The 16,321-nt window shown below is 45.3% G+C and overlaps 1 pseudogene across 1 annotated transcript; it reads right to left on the bottom strand.

The window, feature by feature from the left end:
- Positions 1-6,018: 6,018 nt before the first annotated feature.
- On the bottom strand, positions 6,019-10,233 carry LOC149355512 (nuclear envelope integral membrane protein-like; annotated as a pseudogene). The gene is made up of 2 exons (XR_016291525.1): positions 8,744-10,233; positions 6,019-7,281 (listed from the first exon to the last, which is right to left on the bottom strand). The product of XR_016291525.1 is annotated as a nuclear envelope integral membrane protein-like (transcript).
- Between the last annotated feature and the right edge of the window lie 6,088 nt (positions 10,234-16,321).

Genomic DNA, 16,321 nt, shown 5'->3' with positions numbered 1-16,321 from the left:
TAGTTTTGTTCACTGTAATATCTACATAAAGATACGAATGCACACAGGATCCGGAGGACTCCATTCATAAAAAAACATTCTCACACAAAACATTTTCTCACAAAAAGAACTCATACAGAAAAACGTGGCTATTTACAATATTTTCACATCATATACAACAACACAAAAGCTGCTCTACAACAAAGTCATCACCTGCAAACAAATGGCATTTGTCAAAACTTCTACCCCATACATGCAAGCCTGTGGTGGCCTGTGCCCATGTGGTAGCACGCTCCTTCGTTGGCTTTGAAACGTGCGCGCAATCAGCGCGGCGGCGTGACGTCAGCCCGGACAAGATGGCGCCGAGCTTGTTTCCGGCTTCACAAAATGTCACGTGACAGCCTCTCCTCTAAATTTTCCTTCCTCCAAGATATTTCCCAACCAAAGAATAGCCTGACTGATGTCAACAGACGAATCACATATAAAAAAAAAAGAACTTGCCAGCGGTTAGCCGCACATTTAGATCATACTGTAAGTGCTGCCGGCACTTTCCAGAATTCCTCAAACATATTGCCAAGCACTAATGCTTGAAAAGTGTTTTTGTTTTCAGCAGAGTGCCTCTAAACTACGATACAACTGAAGAAAGCAGTTGGTAACAATGGGGTTTGGTCCGCGGCGTCCTGCGTTACTCCACTGACCAATCACAACGGTAAATCGAAATAAGCTTATTAATGTGTGATTGTGTTAAACAAGCCAGAGACATCAAAATTCTTGTCTGGTGCTTAGCTTTTCATTTAAAAACAAAAGTTTTAACAACGGACTACTTATTTGTCATGAAGAAATTCTGTGCGGCGGTCCTAAATATGGGCAGAGCCTCAGTGCACACTTAAGTTGCATAAGTTGTACCCAGCTACAGTACTTCTGTAAAGTTATGTAATGGCTGTTCTGACTGGCTTTGTCATTCTCCTTCATGGCCAACCTGCAGGCAGGCTAGTTTTTTTGTTCTGCTATTATATTAGCCCACCTGTTGAATAATTGATTATTCATTTTGCGTATTGTTTTGCAAAGACCACTTTGTATGCCAATCTTTTTTCAGTTACGATGAATATGCCTCAGCTTGTAACCTCACTTCCTTCGGAGACTTGGAGCATCAGGAACATCAGGGCCACAACAGTCATCAAGCCATGTGGTGCAACAGGCCAACGAGAACTTTAGAGACAGTGTAATGTGGGCACTTCTATTTGCCATGAGTTTAAAAACATTTGACGAATTTCTGATGGAGAAGAATTCAATCTTTATTTTACTTTCTGTCCACTTGTTTCAGTGTTCGTAAGCATCCAGAGTAGCACTACACAAGACAGAAAAACAAAGGAGGGAGACAAAGGGCCACAAGAAATTTGTATTATGCCAACACAACAGGTTGCACCAATTCACTCTTTGGTCAAAACACCTGACAGAGTATTCCACAGTACCAAGAAAAATGCTTTCCTCAGTGTGGGGCAGATTCAACGCACACGGCATGCGAGAGTGGAGACCCAGTGCGGTTCTTCTTCCTCACACGCTTGTTTTAGCACAGCTGTGAGCCTTGAGGAGAAATTTAAACACAAAGTTGGGCCTCCCACTGGGAATAATAAGGGAATAATAAGGAATAAGGGAGTGCCCTCAGCATGTGTAGATGATTGCATCACAACATAACGAATGTGAGCGTTGAGTTTTTGTTGAGCATTACACACTCGAAGATGATGGTGGGGTCAACACACAGCTCATGAGTCACATCAAGCACCCCACCACTTTCACAGTGAGAGCACTCTCACGACCGGATTGGGACAAAGCGTTCAGCTACCAATTCGTGCTTTGCGCCAATTAGTGCTCTTGATTGCCATGATATGCTTCAGAGTGACTCGGACAGCTGAGCTAAACCATCCTATACACTGAATAAACATATAAACAAAAACATAAAATGCATTGACATGTTGCACAACCAAAGCAAAACAAGGTTGCTCAGACTAAGAAAATAGCTCTCACCTTGCACAGCAACCACAGAGAAGTGATTGACAAAGTTCTTGCTAAGGTGAATTACAACTTGTGATCTCACTTGCGTGAATTTTTTGCACGAATACAGAACATGTTGTATAACTAAAGCATAACACTTTGCAAATGTAAAACAAATGTGCAAAGAAAGCCTTCACATAGAACTGTAAACTGCAGTTTAACGTCCGCAAGTGACACATGGGTTATCAGGGACGGCGTAGTTAAGAGTTCCAGGTTAATTTAGACCACCTAAGGTTCTTTAACATCTGCTGACATTGTGAAGCACATGCACGCCTCGTGTTTTGCCTCTGCCAAAACTCTGACACCGCAACTGGGGTCGAACCCAGGTCCTCAGGCTCGGTAACCGAGTGCCCCGACTACTGAGCCAACAAAACGGGTCCTTCATTTAGAATTGCACAGAAGGAATGAATTGGGGGACACTGTGGCTCGTCCCTCAAAAGAACTCGTCACGCTGGTCTTCTATTCCAACGGTCATCATCATTATCAGCCTGACCACGCCACTGCAGGGTAAAGGCCTCTCCCATGCCTCCCCAGTTAACCCTGACCTTCGCGAGTTGCGGCCACCGTATTTTCACGTACTTCTTAATCTCATCCGCTCAACTAACTTTCTGCCATCCCCTGCTACGCTTGCCTTCTCTTGGAATCCACTCCGTTACCCTTAAGGACCAGCGGTTATCTTGCCTTCGCATTACATGGCCTGCCCAAGCCCATTTCTTTCTCTTGATTTCGACTAAGATGTCATTAACCCGTGTTTGTTCTTTCACCCACTCCACCCTCTTCCGATCTCTTAACGTTACACCTATCATTTTTCTTTCCATAGCTCGCTGCGTTGTCCTTAGCTTAAGCTGAACCCTGTTTGTTAGCCACCACATTTCTGCCCCATAGGCAACCTGCAGTGTAGTTTGCAGGTACATGTGGCGCCGTCTCGTGGCCGAAGAGACAAGCACTGAGTAGGCAGCTCGGCGCGGCCCGACCGGCTCCGCTTCCCGAGGAAGGCGCAAACAGCGAGTTTGTGCAGCTTTGCGGATTTTCTGGAAGCTTTACCTCGGCCATCCTACGCCATGGATGTCGGTCGCACTCGGGAAAAAAACCAACCGGAGATACTGTTGCGTGAAGGACTGTCATACCCGAGAAGGGAACGGAGACGTGAAGCTGTTTCGTTTCCCTGCAAGGCCGTACGGGTCAACCCGGCGACTGAAGTGGATCGTCGCAGTGCGTCGTGTCAAGGAAGTTGCACTGGTGTTATAATTCACGTGAAGCTAAGAGGAGAAAAAAAGTATAAATGTGGAGCGGCTGAATGAAGCTATAAAATTGAGCGTTCATTAAATTCGCCGCTAGTAGTTCTCTTGCTTGGTATCGTCGAATTGCGGTCGCGCTCCCGCGTTGAGAAGCCGTTTTCTGGTTCTGTCAGAACAACGGTCTTCAAATCAGGATTCGTCGCGTTCGAAAGCAGGGCTCTTGGTCGCGGTTTTGTCCTATACTAGTACTCAAGTACGTGCGCTCAACGTTAGCGCGTACGTGTCGAGGTACCATGAATTAAAGGCAGCACGCCTCGCGGGGTGAGTCGCAGGTGATTAATTCAGGTCCCACTCCCGTATGTCGTTCCCTTATGTGTTTGCCCGTCTCGCGCAGATTTCCATGCTTTGCCTAAGGGGTGAGTTGATTTTGCAGTGCTTTGTGTCATACAAATTTGGTTGCATTATATTTTAGTGGCGAAGACTTCTTCAACTGCAGCCCAAATGACAACACAAAAATATGTTCAAAACACTTTGTCCGTGGTGAAAACAGTACCACTGAAACGCATCCCGGTTATCTCCCGACAAGCAAGGTCATACATGAAACTGCCCTAACATTATTAACAACCTGAATTCAGCTGTAAACACCTCGATACCGCGGGAGTCATAAAGAGGCTGACTGTGTGGTTGCTTGGACGTTCAGTCTGGGCTCGATAGATGCAATTCTTTCTGTACACCCACCACTGTTTACTGTGCTTTCGATTGCACGCTACGGGAAAAATTCACATAATCACGGGTCCCGTGCATCTAAACTTTGTCCCTTTATGTTTTTCAAAATCTATTTTCCAGATCAGTTACCAATGCAAAGCGGCGAGACGGTTGCTTACACATGCACTGTACATGCACAAGTTGAACGTCGTACAGGTGTTTGCCCCGCTGAGACTGACACTTCGCCGAAATTTCAGCGCCGTCCGTTTCCTTCACTGAGTGCACATGGTTGCTCTCGTAAAGGCGACATCCTTTTTAGAGCTCCGGTCGCCGAAAATACACACCGATGGCATCAATAGGCTTGAATCCGCAATATAAAACAACCGACATTTTCAAATTCCTACTGGGCATGCACGCCGCAAAGAATGACCGCCTACCCAGTACCAAAAAAACATATGGTGGCGGCGCTGTAAGCAGCGCGACAGCGGCGCCGCCTGGCTATTGCATGTTGCCTATAGGCGAGTGCCGGTAAGATACAGCTGTTGTATATCCTAATGGTACTTCTTGTCAAAACAGCGCTGCACGTAAAAGTGATGAGCCAGTTGTGGTCTGTGAGGAATTCATTTGTTGATGTGCAGTAATAGAAATTCTTGAGGCCTCGCTACAGACTTTCGCTATTGCGCAACTTTTTCTGTTCACCAAAAAAATGACTATTTCAAATATTCTTGAGACACCAAACTTTTTACCTAGCTAGACTTAGTTTTCCCCTTTAGTGACCCTTTTAATACAAAGCAGACATTAGGCCAGATTGACAGTGCACTAATCGCAGCTAGCCAACTGGAAAAAGGCAACCATCCATGAAGTCTCTGATGTAGGTTTTCTCCTCTGAAGCAAATTTTAAGAGAGCGGTAATTTTCTTGGAAGGATTTCGAAGCAGGTATTTCGAATACCTCTGGCACAGTTTTGAAAAAGGTTGAACGGCACTACAGACATTTTCAAAATCACATTTTTTTAACATGCAAGGCAGTTACATGAAAAACAAAAGAAAGTGCATTGAAGCTCTTTCACACTCGTTGAAGATTACATGCGGTCACAGACGGGTATCCAGGCCTGTTTCACATAAAAAACTTGAGCACAGCATGGTAGTGCACAGCTGTGCACTACCTACATGATTTACACAGTTTACATTTGTCTTCATGGAGCCCCTACTCCAGTATGTGTCAATGACATGTGTCGGTGTGTGTGTTGAAGACACGAGATTTACGTGCGTCTACTCACCGCGATGCGAGTGTCAGCCAGTGTGTGTGTGTGTGTGTGGACATCACCCATGAAACTCACTGTATTATGCCATCATCAACCTTCATTCGCACTTTCCCTTTCCCCTGTGTGGAGTAGCAGGCCAGGGCCATGTTACCACCGGCCGACCTCTCCACCTTTTCCTCTCATTAAAATTGCTTTCTCTCTCTCGTTGAAGATTAGTCAGTGTTTTGCAAAAATGGCCACTGGAGATTCTGGGAGTCGACCTACGTGCAGAGCTGACAATTTGTAGGGTGCGAGACCTATTTGCGGGTCCTCCGACTGCCGATCTTAATTGCGATCGCGTGGTTGTGCAGATGTCATCCCAGCGGAGGTACACTGAGCCGAAACAATGTGAAGCAAGCTTCTCAGAAACGTTATTCACTCGAGCCGAATACTTAGAGATTTTGAATTCCAAACATTCAGATAGAATCGAATATTGAATAATTTAATATTCGGTCAAATATTCAAAATTATCAAATATTTGTGGCTTTCTTGCTTGGGCAAGACTTTACCCAGCATACATGCACTTGAGGCTAACACAAGTACAAGCACTGCTACAACACGAACAGTGCGTCAGGTGTAAAAGTTGGCACGAGTCAGGTAGAATACAATACAGTTGACTCTTATAATTCGAAATGGAAGAGGGTGAAAATTTGTTCTAAATATGCAGAGAGTTTGAAATAAGATGAGTATTTTTATTATATATGTTGATGGGACTTTAGTGCCAGTTGAAATAAACCAGCAGTTCGAATTAAGAAAGTTTTAATCAGTGAAATTGCACTGTGCAAGCAAGACGCACACCACTGTGGTGAGAGTTAATGTTCAAAAATTCTTAAACAGCTTTAAAATGTATACATTACAATGGTATAAAAATTATGAAAATTTACACAAGGTGCAACCAAGAGAGACAATAAAGTCAACTCTAATCCCACAAAAACACAGTGGGCAAACAGATAAAACAAAAAGGCACCTAACACTGGCACCCAAAGACAAAAACGAATGCGATGTGACATTAGCGCCCATAGAAACCCAAGAAGTTCCTGGCACCATGATGTGCATAAATTATCACCTCTGCTTTTCCATTCTCAACTAGTATCTCCTTCCTTTTATGTACTAATGATGAGCATCACCTTTGAATGGTCTCCTTAGAAAGCCTCAGCGAAAAGAAGCCAAGTTAATAATGACTGTCCTACAACCGAACCATCTAAGCCACTGTCACCCAGGCAGTTCAGGCACTAGGAGTTCCACAAACCACTTGCCCATCACCATCAGGCAGTCCATGTCACAAGAAGGGATCTAACGAGTTCAGCTCATACTTGGTCCCGCAGTATGCATTCTTTCATGAGCAGTATTTGTTCACAGCTGCGTTAATTCGTCGCATTGTTCGACGCTTCCAAAACGTGCGGCTATCTCGAGAACGATGAACTAGGCCCATCCGCAAGCTCCGTGAAAGAGAGCTGCTCATTACTGCCGTCCTCCGTCATCAACTATCCTCGCTGTCTGGTGTGCCATCCGGCGAGTCCAGCTCGTAATGGAGCACCTCTTCATCGGAAAGGTGCGACATTCCCTGCACAAACTTGGCGAACCGCACGGGGTCTTTGAGGCACGTCACCACCTGCCACGTCTTGCAGTCGGGGCTGCTGCAGTACTCGCGCAGGGCATTCAGCGCCCTGCGTGTCTCGATGTTGCCCTGCAGGATGTACTCCTCCTCCGTCAGCAGCGCCACCTTGGGTCGGCACACCCGAGTACACCACCAGGTCCGAAGCTTGGCCTTCCACGGAGAGGGAAAGTTGTAGGTCGTCAACATGACGAGCACGGCAGCGCCCGTCGCTTCACGCACTTCGGAGGACGTGACCACTCCGGCCAGTGCCACGAGCTGCAGGGACCACTGGATCAGGTTTAGAGTCCGCGGGTGTGTCGGCGGACCGACGCGATAGCAGATGCCGAAGCTCACGAGCGCCGTGAACGCAATGTAGCCGGCTATAACGCTCTTGTATTCGGCCAGCACCTGCATTAGCGGCAGCAGAGAACAGGTTTAAGGCATTATTCTGCCTCAAAGGCATAGAGTAAACAATGGCAAATATCATCACAGTGGATAACCACAAATGAATCCCCTAGTTCTCAACAGCAAGCTCTAACATCTTGGCACAACGATATTTCTGTACTTTGTATATATATACATATATAGCACAAAAAGATACATACTTGGTTGCTAGAGGTAGAATGCGAAATTAAGAAACGCTTTATTTAGGTAAACATTTATTTGGAGTCAACGCTGTGTCTGAACACACACACACATACGTGTGTGTGTGTGTGCGTGCGTGCGCACGGTATGTGTGTATATAGATATACATAGATATGGACAGATGAAGGGAATCCTATGCCAGTTTCAACTTCCATCTAACTGAACAGCGGTTCAGCCTCCTAACTGCCCATGAGCTGAATGACTGCATGAAACTCAGTACAACCTATTAAAGGACACCTAACTTCTGGGTGCTACATGTTTTGTTCTTTGTAATGATGCGTAAGGTATTGTTATACACGGATTACCATGTGATATTTTCCTACAACTGGTAAAAAATTTATAATTAAAATTCTTTCTCACGTTGTTTCAGTTTCAGCCATCGAACGATGACTGAATAAGTGTGCTTACAGGTCAGGCGAGACATGAAAACTGCGATACAATTAATGCCTCGTCGTTTTAAATCACTACAATGCTAAATCCAGCCTGCCTCGAGAGCTGGAATGACAACGAATGTGGAAGCAGTGATTATACTGCAGTTTTTTCATGTCTCACATGACCTATAAGCACACTTTGATGTCACAGTCATTGTTCCACTGTTGAAACCGAAGCAGCATGACAGAAAAATTCGATTAAAAATTATTTAGCAGTTGTCAGCAGGCATAGTAGTGTCTTCTGCATCGTTGCAGAGAAGAAAACAAGCCACCAAATTTAGGTGTCTATACTCCTTTTAGTGTCAAGCCATTCTTAGCACATTAATAAGAATGTAGTACCTGTATGGTGTAATGTTTAATTTATATCAATAATTCCACATTGTTACCAACACTAAGGATGGCAATGAGGAGGTGATTGGTTGGTTTATTGGGGTTTAACGTCCCAAAGCGACCCAGAATGCTAAAATTAGTTGGCAAATTGGTTTTTGGGGAAAGCAAATGGAGCAGTATCTGTCTCACATACCTAGGCGGACACCTGAACCGCGCCGTAAGTAAGGGAAGGGAGGAAGGTAGGAGTGAAAGAGGTGCCGTAGTGGAGGTCTCCAGAAAATCTCGACCACCTGGGTAACGTGCACTGACATCGCACAGCACACGGGCGCCTCTAGCGTTTCGCCTCCATCGAAACGCGGCCGCCACGGTCGGGTTCGCACCCGGGTACTTCGGCTCGATAGACGAGCGCCTTACCACTGAGCCACCGCAGCGGGTACAGGATGCCCCCACCCGCCCATACGCACCTGGTAGACATTGTACCAGAGCAGCTGAAGCAGATAGAGCACCAGGGACCATCCGAAGAAGATGACGGAGTAGCCGGCGACGCGCCGGGGTAGCAGGCGGCCCGCGACGAACACGCCCATAAGCAGGAAGGCGAGCACGCCCACAGCGACGCCGCACGTGTAGAAGACGAGTACGTTGCGGCACAGCGCCGGCACGCCGAAAAAGAGCAGCACCGACGCGGCGAACTGCAGGACGCGCCAGTAGTTGGCCTGGCGAACCACCAACTCGAAGCGGTAGTCGTCCTCCGACACGAGCCCGAAGCAGTGCGGTCGGAAGGTCGACAGCGAGATGGTCGACTGCCTCCAAGGCAGCAACGTCACCCAGCTCGCCAGATGAGCGTTGAACTGCGCGCGCACCGACGCCTCGTCGGGCCCCTCGAAGAGCTTGAAGCGCTCGGGTACGTGCCTGAACTCGACGTAGATGGACTTGAAGATCGTCAGGTAGCGAACGGGATCGCCGGGGTAGCAGTAGACGACCATCTCGTTCATCCGGCCGCGGGGCCTGGCGTAGAGGAGGCCCTCCCGTAGCGTCGTCAGGCCGCTGTCGTATGTGTCCTGTGCACTGGACGCGTCGTCTCCGAGGGAAACTTCGGCGAACAGGACGAGCAGTACGGCGGCTAGCGGCTGGAGAGAGGTCGACATGGCGGTTTCCGTGCCTGGTAGTCAGGGGTAGGACCGTTCCGCCCACGACGTACAGTAGGTCGTGGTTCCGCCGTTCCAGTGCCGAAGGAAGAGTTCTTATCGCCTGCCTATCGGTCCCCGTAAAAGCGCGTGCCGTAATCCTGCTTCCAGCCCGTAAGCATCGCAACGCCGGCACGCCGGTCTGTTGACACACGCATTGCGAAAGAACTGAGGCTGTTGTGGCCAACGTTACTAGAACCTACTCAGTTTCGCAGCTCCCCATACCGCCCAGCGGAGGAGAGTGTCCCAAGCGGCGGTCACGAGAACTAACGGCGCTGCAGTCGAGTCTTGCTTTAGTCTTGCTCCCTGCCGGGCGCGTCGTCTGCTACACGCAGCGCGGAAGCGTGGAGCGGCCGGCACATATGAGGCTTTGGCGAGCTGCATTCGCGCTCTACATGGCTGCAGTAAAATAATACTTCCATTACGGCAGCTTTTGCTTCGAAGCTGCGTGTTATCTTGGAGAAAACGTTTGTGTGATGCGAAATTAGGCTGTTAATATTGTGAAAAAATTGCAAAAACGCTGAAATGACTGTCCGTGGAGTCATCGTTGGGATACCCGCTATTGCATCCCGGTGCAAAGCAGGTCAGCATGAAGAGGCCCGATGTCACAAAATACTAAAACAGAATTCAGGGGCCACTTTGACGATCTAAAGTGCGCGAGGCGAAAGCCTTTCCACGCAACTTTGGCCGCACGGCCGTTGGCACACACGAGGTGGCTATGGGGCGACTTGGTTTGGCTAGCCATGACAAATTGGGTCGAGACTAATTAGTCATGATTGATTAATTACGAACTAGTTATGTCCGGTTAATGACTGGCTAGTCATGACAAACCAGTCAACTACTAACGGCTAACTTGTCATGACTGCTTAATAACTAACCAGTCATGACAATTAGTAATTGGTCATGGTTAGTCATGATTAATCCGTCATGACTAACCATGACTAATGGCTAACCAGTCATGACTAGCCATGACTGGTTAATTACCAACTAGTCATGACTAACCATTAATGACTAATTGGGTCATGACATGACCCATGACTTACTAGTCATGATTGGTTATTGACTAACTAGTCATGATTGCTTATTGACTAACTAGTCATGTCTGGTTAATGACTAACTAGTCATGATTGATTAATGACTAACCAGTCATGACTAATGACAACAAGTCATGATTGCTTAATGACTAACTAGTCATGACTAACCAATCATGACTAATTGGGTCATGACTTGACCCATGACTTTCTAGTCATCATTGGTTATCGACTAACTACTCATGACTAGTTGGTTAATGACTAGCTAGTCATGACCAACTAGTCATGATTGGTTAATGACGAACTAGTCATGTCTGGCTAATGACTAGCTAGTCATGACCAACATTACTAGAACTTGGTTCTAGTAACGTTGGTCATGACAAAACAGTCATGACTAACCAGTCATAACTAGTCATGACTGGTTAATGACTAACTAGTCATGATTGCTTAATGACTAACCCGTCATGACTAACAATGACTAATGGCTAACCAGTCATGACTGCTTAATGACTAACTAGTCATGACTAACCAATCATGACTAATTGGGTCATGAATAACCAATCATGACTAAATGAGTCATGACTAATTAGTCATGACCATGACTTGCTAATCATGATTGGTTATTGACTAACTAGTCATGACTAGTTGGTTAATGACTAGTTAGTCATAACTAGCTTGTCATGACCAACTAGTCATGATTGGTTAATGACGAACTAGTCATGTCTGGCTAATGACTAGCTAGTCATGACCAACATTACTATAACTTGGTTCTAGTAATGTTGGTCATGACAAAACAGTCATGACTAACCAGTCATTAACCAGTCATGACTGGTTTGTCATCGCTGGTTAGTCATGACTAGCTAGTCATTAACCAGACATGACTAATTAGTCAATAACCAATCATGAATAGTAAGTCATGGGTCAAGTCATGACCCAATTAGTCATTAATGGTTAGTCATGACTAGTTGGTAATTAACCAGTCATTGCTAGTCATGACTGGTTAGCCATTAGTCATGGTTATCATGATGGATTAATCATGACTAACCATGACCAATTACTAATTGTCATGACTGGTTAGTTATTAAGCAGTCAAGACAAGTTAGTCATTAACCAGCCATTAGTAGTTGACTGGTTAGTCATGACTAGTCATGACTGGTTTGTCATGACTAGCCAGTCATTAACCAAACATGACTAGTTCGTAATTAATCAATCATGACTAGTTATAACCAGTCATAACTAGTCGACTGCTTAATGACTAACCAGTCATGACCAATGCGTCATTAGTCATGGTTAGTCATGGCTAACCAGTCATGACTAGTAATGACTGGTTAATGAATAACTAGTCAATCATGACTAACAGGTCATGAGTGATTAATGACTGACAAGTCATGACTGGATAGTTAGTCATTAACCAATCATGACTAACTAGTCATGAGTTAATGGCTAGTTTAAATGCCAAATGAGTAAGTGACTTCAAATGCCAAAGGCCCTGGTTCGATTCTCAGCCTCGACAGTTTTTTTTTAGTGACGCCGAAACGAGGACACATCTGCCGACACGGCTGCTAACGACAGTATGAGGCAATAAAGGCTTTCGCCTTAAAATTAACCGAGAAGCAGACGACACAAAACGGCTGTCGCGAGCGCTCTCTTTAAAAAGGGCGCAACAGGGCCAGCGAGCCGCACCGAGCGGCGACGAGGGAGCAAGACTAGGGTGCCTCGATGCTGGCATCGAGGCACCCTAAGCAAGACTCGATCGCAGCGCCACTAGTTCGCGCGACCGCCACTTGGGACAGCTCTCCGGGCAGAGCTGTGAAACTCAGTTGGTTGTTACAACACATTTGGATTGGATTGGACTATTTATAGCATAGTCACAAGCAAGTTTCAACCAATGCCACCAATAGTTGCTATTTTAACGTCAGATGACGACGAGAAGCTTTCAGCAGTTTCGGTTTTGGTTCTGGTTTTGGTAAGGCAACAGTGTGATTTTGAAGAACAGAAGCGCGTGACAGATTTTCAGCGAATAATATGCGCGGGAATCACCTGAATCACCTTAAAACGAGTGATATTTTCCTTCGACATTAATATCGCATGTAGATGGTTTTTAAAGCATTGACGGTGACGTTTTACGAGATGTTCGCCGTAAATAGCTGTGCATACTTTCTCTATGGCTGTAATGGGTAACTCGTAAAAAGGAAAGTTGAAGCGACCCTATCTACTCGCGCTCGCTCGAAACAGATACGCGGATCAAATAAATTATTTCCTTCTTTTAAGGCACTCGTCCACTGAGCCGTAGTACCCGGGCTCTATCCGACCGCGGCGGCCGCGTTTCGATGGAGGCGAAACGCATAAGACGCCCGTGTGCTGTACGATATATATGTCAGTGCACGTGAAAGATCCCCAGGTGGTCGAATTTAGTTGGTTGATTGGTCTCAAACAAAGATGGCACATACCCATCTACAGTAAAGCAAACTGCAGAGGAGTGGCCAAGGCACAGGCGGTGAATTGCTGGAAACAGGAGCGTTTAGACGGGAAAAAGGAATAGTATAGGCTGACAGATTGGACGACGTAACGACAGGGGACCTGTTAACTTGGAGATTGAAGACGGGACAATAGTTTTATGTGCAAATTCGAATGCAACGCATGTTTCAATTTCTCGCTGGCTATTCCGGAGACGACCATGACGCCTCTTTCTTCCTTCTTTCGCTCCCTCCTTTATCCATTCGCTTACGGCACGGTTCGGACGTCATTTCTTTTCCCCAAAAACCAATTTTCAATTTCCTTCCTAATACATCGATGTTAAACGGTCCACCACTAGGTCTGTCATCACGTCTACAAACGTGGTCAGTCATCGCGCGAACCGCTTTGATTTTTTTTCTGTTCCGGAATTTTGTGTGGTGGGTTTTGTAGTAAGTGTATAATTGGTTCACAGCAGAAGATTGCAAGGCAGACCACTGTAGTACGTATTGAAACATTGCCCAAGCGGAACATCGTGTTTGAAAAATAGGTCTTTAATGTTGGTGGATGCCAATGAGTAAATTACTCCCTTAGTATGGATCTTTAATGAATCACTTGAATGCGTGCCGTATATTGACAGCGCTCTAATAAATTTCAGTTTGTGTTAATGCATTTTATGCAGAATCTATCAAGTGCCCCATCTCCCAAGCATTCAGTGCCACCTGTTACACATGATTGTGGTATTATGTGAAGTTTGACAACACGAGGCTGCATGTGGGCTTTGAGAAAGCCATAGTGGGGGCTCTGGATTAGTTTCGACCACCTGGGGTTCTACCTGCACTGACATTGCACAGCACACGGGCATGCTTGCATTTCACCTCGACCGAAACTTGGCTGCTGTCGCTGGGTTTTGACTCCAGGACCTAAGCCTCACAGCGATTCTAATGTTAAAGCCATCTATTCCCACAAGCAGAAATATGAGCAAGCAATCGTGTTTAGGTGTGAGCTTGAAACAAAAGGTGGCTTTACCAGTAAAGCAAGGTGTCATCCCTGAAGTGTTTTTTGCTGCCTATAACTGTAATTAAAGGGACGGAAGGAAATGAAAGGCGATGCATGATGAAGGGTCAAAGGTTCTGGATGATAATGTTTGAAGAATGTATACACGCAAAAAATATGTGGTGTGGTACTAAACACTGCAAAAATATTATCTAATGCTCATGCAGCCTTGGCCAAAATTTTTTGATGCTCTAGGTATTCCAACTTGTTACCTTGGAGAAGTTGTAACATTTTTTTGCATTTTTTCAGCGTTTAGCGAACTAGAATGTTGCACGTATATGCAACAAACCCCTCAGTTTCACACGAACACATCTAGAGAGTTTGAACTTGTGTGCTGTGCATTATTGTGAGCACAACTCTCAACATTTGCTTGAATACGAAACTTGCCTATGTTAAGAGGCGGCACATATGTGTACAAAGTATACATGCACGTGTCTTTATACACTGTCAAGCACCTTGCTCATTAGTTTCTGTTAATTTTCTTTTTTATTTTATGCACGTGCGTGTGTGTGAGAAAGATCTCAACAGCAACACAGAATTGCTGCTGGGAGTCTTCATAATGTACGTTGCCGTTGCCATGTAGCACACAGTGGTTATTTTTCACTCATTGGTGCAATCTCTGTTCTGCTGTGACTTTATGGTACTTTTGGGGGTTTAACCTCTGAAGGTCAAAAGGCCTTATGTTGAGACCAATTTTTTTTTCCTTTCCAAAATGGGCCTGATCCTGTGCGCATGCTGAATGTTTCCTGTCATCTTCCCCTCTCCACATAAACATAGGGTCATCAGCCACCTTGGGGAAGTTTCTGGTTTCAGCCCTGACATTTTGATAATGTTAGGGGGGGTTTTATGAATTGAATTTTCTAATTTATCAGTGAGGCACCATTGCCGAGGCATTGTCGAGGGTCACTCAATGCTGCTGCCATTTTGCAAAGGTCATTTTGCCCTAATGAAAAGCTGCAACCGGTGCTCGCCAGCAGTTCGTTCATGTAAAACTGCTGCAACTTCCAAGAAGCCCAAATGTAACAATGCTGTTCTACAAACTTCAAAACTGCCCACGTGAAATCAATGAAGCATTGATTACCAATGATATAGACCACAGTAGTGAGGGTTCTACTGGGGTAAGTGACAGAGAACCAGACAAGTACACTTTTTAACAGCCGTAATTTTTCAGCCATGATACCGTGTATGTACATCATGCACATTGAAGGGCACTAATGTTTACTTTTTTTTAGGTAGGAAAAATAATATAGAATTCTTGCAGTTGATGCAAATTCCATGTCCCAAACCATAGTTGAAGTGTCAGCTTCCACAGATGCAGGAAGTATAAAGGAAGGTGACTTGCTGCGAAAGTAAAGCCAGGAGCAAAACATAAATTGGTGCATAAGGCTGGAATATGCCTGCAACGGGCATTTTTTTCTCATGATTAGTTGATTGATGCATTTGGCTATTTCCTAACGAATTGCTGCAAATGCCAAAGTATGTATCTACAGATTAATTGGTATAAAACAAGAAGCGTTTTAGGTTATTCATTGTTCCTCCTTATGTGTTGTGGTCAAATTAAAGAAGTCAGCTGACAATCTGCGTTAATTGTTCACAATTACTATTTATGTTACTGATGTCTATAAAGTGAAGCCACCTTTCTGGCGGTTCCTGCGTACCTACCTGGGGTATTCATGGCCCCTACTTTTCCGCGATTCTGCGAAAAATCGTGGATTTAAGCATTTTTGACGGAATTTTGTATTGACAGCCAAATTCTCATTTTTTGATACAATTGTTGTTACAGACATCAGTAGGAATGACAGAACCATGGGAAAAGGACTAATTTAACTTATTTTCACGAATATAACATGAGAGGGAGTTTGAGGTCTGAGGAAAATTTTAAAAATAAGATTGCAGTTATAACAAAATCCAAAACTGTTCAAGTCGACCATAGCTAAAAGAGGAGCTGCTGCCGGTCAGGTTCCTACCAGGAAAAAGGTTGCAGTTTGCAAGCGTGCCTGGACTTAGTTTAGAACCACCAGTCCTAGGTGTCAGGTGTACTTGGAAGCTGCTCGAGAGGTGTAATCTAGTGATGCAGACATTGCACAGTTTCTCTCTAAGAAAGACGAACAGGACGGAGACTTCGATGTCCTGCCTTTCTTGTCTGGAATGGAAGTGACCCCAACCCTCTCTTCCACTGAGCTCAAATATCTGTCTTTCACAATGAACCTTGTTGAAGCAGAGGGATCATTCATTAATTGTAGAGGTCTAGCATCACACAAGCGTCATTCTTTGAGTGAAGATAACAGGAAAGCATTACTTGATGCAGAGTTACAAC

The sequence above is a fragment of the Amblyomma mixtum genome, chromosome 3 (assembly GCF_055824585.1).
Source record: "Amblyomma mixtum isolate Tamu chromosome 3, ASM5582458v1, whole genome shotgun sequence".
NCBI classification, from domain to species: Eukaryota; Metazoa; Arthropoda; class Arachnida; order Ixodida; family Ixodidae; genus Amblyomma; species Amblyomma mixtum.
Note: the sequence above shows the minus strand (reverse complement) of the source record. Positions and strands in the feature narration are given on the sequence as shown.